The following is a 7,178-nucleotide window of genomic DNA, read 5'->3' on the forward strand; positions in this document are numbered from 1 at the left end:
AATGAAGTGCGTTCGAACTTTAATGTTCTCCCACACCAGGAATCGAATTCAAGTCCAGTTGGATCAAACGCGTGCTGGTTATGATTAACACTTTGTTTTCGTGATAACGTCCTATTGTGATATTGAAACATAACTTCGATTACAACTTCTATATTTCGATTCTCGTATTCCACTTGATCGGGAAGGAAATTTACTTCCTCATTCTTGGCTGGCTTTAAGCTTAGGGTGTAGGGTTGATTACGAATCCTTAGAAAAGTGTTTGTTTTTTAAATGTAAATTATTTTGGAGCAGATATTTTTCAACTGGAGGAGTAGTAAACCTACCCCTTTGTTCTTCATCGATTTGAAGTATTTAATTTTTAGGTATTTTACACTGAAAAAACTTATTTTGTGCAAACTTCTAACATGAAATGAATTTTATTGTCTTCTATCCAGTCATCCTTGATGGATTGTAACTGCAAACAACAGAGTTATTTCGAAACATTGGAAAAAGCCACATACCAAGTTTCATTAAAATGGAATAAGTTTTACAAGAGTTATTGTGGAACAGACTGACGGACAGAGGGACATAAATTCCACTTGTGTGGACGCTAAAACTTTGCTACGCTCAGTTTTCTACATATGTGTTACTAAGCTAAAGTTCTATCTTCGTATCCGCAGTAAGACTTGGGCTTTTGCGATAAAGGATCATGCAATTTGCAATACATAAATTAAACGTTCTTTCAGTGGCTACACGAGTTACCGATGGAACCAGCTATTAATGGCCTATGATCGTGCGTCCTGCAATGAGAGATAACCTTGTAATCTGACATAGAATAATCTTAAAGCTAATAATATTGACCAGTCGTAAAGAATTAATATATAAAGTTAATTTAAATTGCTTCCGTATCCAAGGATTATTTTCGGGTTGGTCTTGATTTATATATGCGTAACACGTTTAATAACTCTATATCACTATGAATGATTTTACAGTATTTTTTAATAAAAAGATAGAAAGAAAAAAAGAGCCACCAAGATTATTCAACTTGTATCTATGAAAACTGGATTTCTCCAACCTTTTCTTTTTTCTTGTGTTCTGAAAGTCAAGGATAACATTTCTCTCTTTAGCACCTACAATGAAGAATTGAAGGACAATACGTCTTCGTAGTTGGACTATAAAAGAACATTGGAACTGCATTTGAAACATTGTGTCAGTTGCAGTCAGATCAGCATACACACAAGCTTAATCAACATGAAGGTTCTTGTAAGTATCATTTCTTCCTACTGCTCTGTTGCGAAGCAAATTTATTATTTCTTTTTTTCGAGAGTGAAATCACAAGTAGAGAATAACTCTTATAGCAAAATGCAAAATTTCTAATCGCGTCATAGCAAAAATACGATGTCCCAATTTAAACTAGAAAGGAAAAAACAACGTATGAAGCATAAATGACTATACGATGCAAATTTAATATTTTTAAAGTGTAAATGTCTTCGACAAACTTCTTTTAAGAGGAAATAAAGGATAAGTGGTGACTATTGAGGGAAGTCACTACTACAAGAGATAAAATTTTATCGCTACAACCTAAGGGAAGATCTTTTAATGAGGGTATTAGTTAAAGTTTAATATCTTAGCTTGTACCGAGAAAATTTTAATTTTGACCGATGTATATTCCCTCACGAGTATGAAGGATAAAATTAAATGTGGCAAATGTATTTTATAAGCTATCGCTTATAAGATGAAGCATCTACAATAGTATTTAGGAATTGGAAAGTACTACAAGTCTATCATAAGAGATTACTCAAGCAACAACACCGGACTTCATATCCATTTCAGATTGCTTATATTAAGTTGTAGAGGCGGTCGGAATTTCTATGCTGAAGGAAAAAAAAATGAACATCAAACAAGACAAAGATATCTATAATAGCTGAATAAACTGGAAATCGAATCCTAGCTATGCACTTGCTTCACTGATACTGTATCATTGAAACTATAAATTTCAACTCCTTAGCACAAAGATCCAAATTTAAGCTGACCGTCCGCTCATTTAAAACTGTGGTCATCACATTACTAATCTAATCACCGTTGGTGCTGGTTTTTAGAGTCTAGTATTTCTTTCATTCAAGTGGCTCCTCAGTTGTTCTCAAGACGCTGAGTAAATGCTGCTCTGCTAACACCATCTGGTTACTGGCCACACCTTGTCCTCCTTGAATTCGATAATCTTACCAGAACCAAAGCGGATACACTAAACTTGACGACATTTTTTTTTTTAAATAACTCTATTTTCCGTCAATTCTCTTGTTGGCCAGTAACTAAATTAGACCATGGAAGACCATGTATTGATTTCCCATCAGTTTTATGATCAAATAATTTTCTAACGTTCTTCAATATATTATGGTTCATTTTATTGTGTAAGATGTAGAGATAGGACTCAATACCCTGTTATTCTATTGCCGACTCAGATTCAATCTGTTACTCTACAATCGACTTAGATTAACATATATATTTCATAGCAATTGAAGACACATTAAATAACACATATGATATATAAATAAATCCGGTGAAACTACACACACATAGGCTTGACCACTGTAACAATATCTTATATTTTCGACCTAGTGCTAACATTTAAGAAATGTTAAACACAAAATGTTGCATTTTCAATATTCCTTTGAGAACTTTTAGTTCAAGTTATCAAAATGTAAGAAAGAGGTTTTCGTACAATATAACTGTAATTTTACGTTGTTCAGAAAACCGTCAAAACAATGCTAAAAATTAAGATATTCCTGTACATTGATTATCAGATTAAGGTCCATTAAAAAATAATAAAAATAGTTGTTGACTAATCGCTTATAATTTGATTAATTCTATAATAATTATTATTACAATAACACGGATACTATATAAAAGTGAAACAAGGATTAATGCTTTCTGAATGTATTTGTTCATATAATAGTAACATGTTAGGAACTATTTCTGCTAAATATTGCATTTGATTTATTTAATGTGACCGTGATTTCATTCAATGAGTTTATTTTGATGCTTATAAGCAAGTAGTAAATTCACTAGTGTCATAGTGAGAAGGATAATAAGGATGTTATTCAGTGTCAGTTTCATTTTTCCCTTGGAAGCACTTCACAGTAAGTAAGCCTTTTAAAAATATATAGATATTTATAGATTCTACAAAATAATTCAGTGTAATGTAATCATATCTATGAACTTATCTTTGTAGGCCCTGTTTGTTTTGTTCGCCCTGTTGGCCGTGACTTTGGCCCAGGAAACCGTTAGGGAGAAGAGGCAATACTATGGATTAGGCTACGGCTATGGTGGACTTGGATATGGTCTTGGTTATGGATATGGTCTTGGTTATGGTGGATATGGATTGGGATATGGTTACTACGGTTAAAGGTAATAAATATTCCATATTAAATTTAGTTTTAAAACTCACAATGCTAGTAAAGGCATTTCATCTATTACTTAGTAAATGTCAAATATTTACAAGCTAATACAGGATATAGGATGTACATTTCCAGAAGTACAAATTCAGGTTATATAATTCTAGTGCGTTATACAAATATTAGTCTAATGTAATTAATGTCAATATTACTTATAATCCGGAATTGAAGATCATTTTTACTAATATGTTATTCATAGTTACTATAGTTGCTGTGGCAAAAGATGACGACTAGTGTTAAGAAGCGCACAAAATAGGTTAGTTTCAGCGCAAAGTTGCTTATCAGTGTCTTTGAATGCGAAATAAGTAACTCCATGCGTTAGGGGTTAACCGTTATTCCTATTATGCTTATTATTAATTTTCTCTTATTTTGTGTTTGATGATTTTATGAGACTTTTAATATCCCACCAGTGATGTAACTAGAGGGCCAAATTGGGCTTGTCCCGGGCGCCGGATTGGGAGGGCGCAAAATTGGGCAAATATTTGGGGGAGCGTTTTGCTTTGGTTGGTCAGGGGGCGCTAAGACGAGTCCTTGCCCCGGGCGACAACTACCGTATTTGCGTTGCTGCATCCCACGATTATGTACTTTAGGTTAATGGAGAATAATGATTAATGAATGATTATAACACAATTGGTAAAATGAGAAAGAGGAAGGAAATTGGAGGACCCCGAGAAAACCCAGATATACAATGTTGTCTACCACAATTTCACATGAACGGAACGAATTGAAACGGGGATCTCCCGCAACAGAGATGAATGCAATATCACTGAATTACTGTATGTCTTTTTTTCGTGATTTTATAATGTCTTCTATTGAGAGTATACTCTAGATTAATGAATAATTGGTTTTCTCAGATTAAGTAAGAACTTTTCTGGGTAATGTACTGTATTATTATTTGTTTTGCCTACTTATTCATCAATTGCCTTTACATAAAACGTTTTTCGTTATTCTAAAATCTTTTATTCTTTTCTAATATATTCATCCAGTTCGTGTACTTGGCCCTAGAGACACAAAAATCCTTCTACCATTCTTACTTCTTTCTTCAGCTCAGAGGCGGGTCTAGAAAGTGAAAACTTAAAGGGGGGGGGGAGCAACCAGAACCCAGAGTATGATAGATATATCGTGAGTTTACTATAAACTTTCAAAAACATATAAGTAATAGCTTGAATTATTTTTGCCACTCAAAAAACTGGGAGGGGGTAGCTAGGCACCCCTGGCTCCGTGCTAGACCCACCTCTGCTCCTGCTGACAATCACATGATCATAATGTTTATCTTCTACACGTTTGTTCGTGAATGCAACTATAGTATACATATTTCGTGAAGGAGATTAATTTTAGTTATTCACCACCTACTAACACAGTGTTTCAAACAAGAAAAATGATCCAAAATATCACAGTCAAGTTGTTAGCACTCTTCCCGCGCAATTAGGAGGTCTCAGATTCGAATCCAGTGGCTTACCGTCCTGACGAAAGTTTTTGATCAGTTCTTCCACACATTTGCACTAAATTTTAGGTCTTCTTCGTTATACTTCCTTTGCCGTTAGTGTTTTCGAATATTACCGTCCTCTTCCGTATCAAAAATATTTGTTTCACATCCCATAGTTATGCCATATAGACTAAAGGAAACGGTGATGATGAGAAACGGATGAAATAGTGCAATGAAGAAAGTACAAGGAAACGGGAGAACCCCTAGAAACCCACTCATACGGAGTTTGTCCTCACAAATTTCACTTGGCTCGAACTGGGATCGAACCAAGGACCGCATTCACCAGAGGTAAACGCACTACCACTGAGCCACCGCAGTCCCCTCTTCCATGTGAATCTGATGACTTTTCTTAACGATTGCAACGCAGTTAGGTCTTAAGCAATTAAATATACTTGTTCCAGTAATTTATAAACGAATTTGATTTTTTCTTACAAGGGACTTGTTTTTCACCTGTTATGTTAAGATATTTAGAATTTCTGTTCTGAGACCTTAAATTCTAATGAGCTATTTGTTAGTGTGTGTGTATATAGTGCCTAATATATTCAGGTAGATGACAAAATAAATAGTATATAATTTCATTAATATGTATTTTTATTCTATTTTTTTTGTAGATATGTTGAATGCAGTCTTGGGAATTCTTACCTGAAACAAACGATTGATAAAACAGGAGTCTTCTACGTATTTGTCTACTACGTTAGCGTACACTACGCTAAAATGAACCTGCAACATTCACATTGGCAAGAAAAAATACTTTCTACAGTTCTGCTCTCGTTACATGAATGTATTCACATATCTCTTGTGTAAAAAATGTAAAATAAATTTTATTGAAGTGTTACAAATACTGTTTAAATTTTATTTTGCTACAAACTTCCTTATTTATTTTGATGGATACAAATTGCTTTTAAATTTTAAAAGAATTCTGGTTATCTTTCTGAATTTCAAGTATTCTATATTATTACGCATAGGAGGAATTAAAACGATGAAATGTGTATGAATTTTCAATTCAGATTTTTCAATAGGTAACTCAGATTTTTCTTCAAGTCAAGCTATAATTCCGTAGTTTAACTTGCATTTGGAAGATAGATGGCTTCTAGGTTTTTGAACAAGAATACTCTTACTTCAACCAAAATAACAATTTGGTGGATCACCACCTGAAAGTCAGTACATATCTTAGCTCATTGCTTTAACTACTGTGCAATGAAACGTTACATAGAGTACTAGAGACATAGATAAGTTGTCTTCAGCTACAGCACAAGACACTGATTCATTTGGTTGTGTCTCCTGATATCGGAAAATGTAACAAATAAAAGAAAATATTTCATTCGTTTTACAATGAACATACAAGATGGCACTTGCTGTTGGATCTTACTAGAAGTGCTCCGTTTTATGAAACGTTTATTTATATGTTAAAGTATTTTAAAGTAACAATCTTCTCACGAAATAGATATATTGTTTGACCGTTTTTCGTGTTATGTTTCATATTTTATTTAAATATTAATTTACATTTAAGGAAATGGATTTTGAGACGAAGCTTATGCAGAACGTCATAATGCGTTGTTGCCAAATTTGTACATTTACTGTAGTAGTCCCAAAAAGAAAATTCCTGGATTCTAGCGTTGCAGTTCGAGAAGCGTAATTGCGGTAAGGGTCGAAAACTAATTTCTCTAGTAAGTATCCAAGCAGAATTCCATGATTACTCCCTTTATTATCTGGCATCAGTAAACAGTTGACACTATCTGGCAACGCCACACTATTCAAGCAGCGTTTAATGTTGCATTGGGAGCACTTAGCTATCCACCTTAAGAAATGATTTATTAAAATACTGATATTTGAAAAATAGTCATGACCTAAATATGTTTAAGTGCTTGTATTGAGAGGGAACTCTTTGTGTGAAAGCTCATTCCCATAAGCAATCTTAAATTCTATTCAAACACACTGTAATTCTCAGTGATCAATTCGTAAAAATATTTCGGTTTATTGTTATTGGCTATTTACTTGCCACAGGAAAAAATTTGTTGTATTCCATTGATCTTTTCGTCTTAATCTAGAAATTAACCATGTTTATAACGTACACCAATTGCAATATTATTGTACTTTTAGGTCTTTTTTTTTTTCTTCTCCAACCTCAGTTGTTGTTTTCCAAATGCAATTTTGTGTCAGATAGTGTCGTAACTAAATTCTTTTCGTCTTTATGTTTGCCTGTCTTCTATCTGTTGAAGAAATAGGAAAGACATACGTGGGGAGAAAAAAGTTCAGTGGAA

General features: G+C 33.7%; 1 long non-coding RNA gene across 1 annotated transcript; it reads left to right on the forward strand.

The window, feature by feature from the left end:
* The first annotated feature begins 1,097 nt into the window (after positions 1–1,097).
* LOC145694990 (uncharacterized) lies at positions 1,098–5,756 on the forward strand. Its single transcript, XR_014133093.1, has 3 exons — positions 1,098–1,242; positions 3,209–3,384; positions 5,529–5,756. It is a non-coding gene; the product is annotated as an uncharacterized LOC145694990 (long non-coding RNA).
* The last annotated feature ends 1,422 nt before the right edge of the window (positions 5,757–7,178 follow it).

This window comes from Thermobia domestica, chromosome 9 (genome assembly GCF_964235325.1).
Source record: "Thermobia domestica chromosome 9, izTheDome1.hap1.1, whole genome shotgun sequence".
NCBI classification, from domain to species: Eukaryota; Metazoa; Arthropoda; class Insecta; order Zygentoma; family Lepismatidae; genus Thermobia; species Thermobia domestica.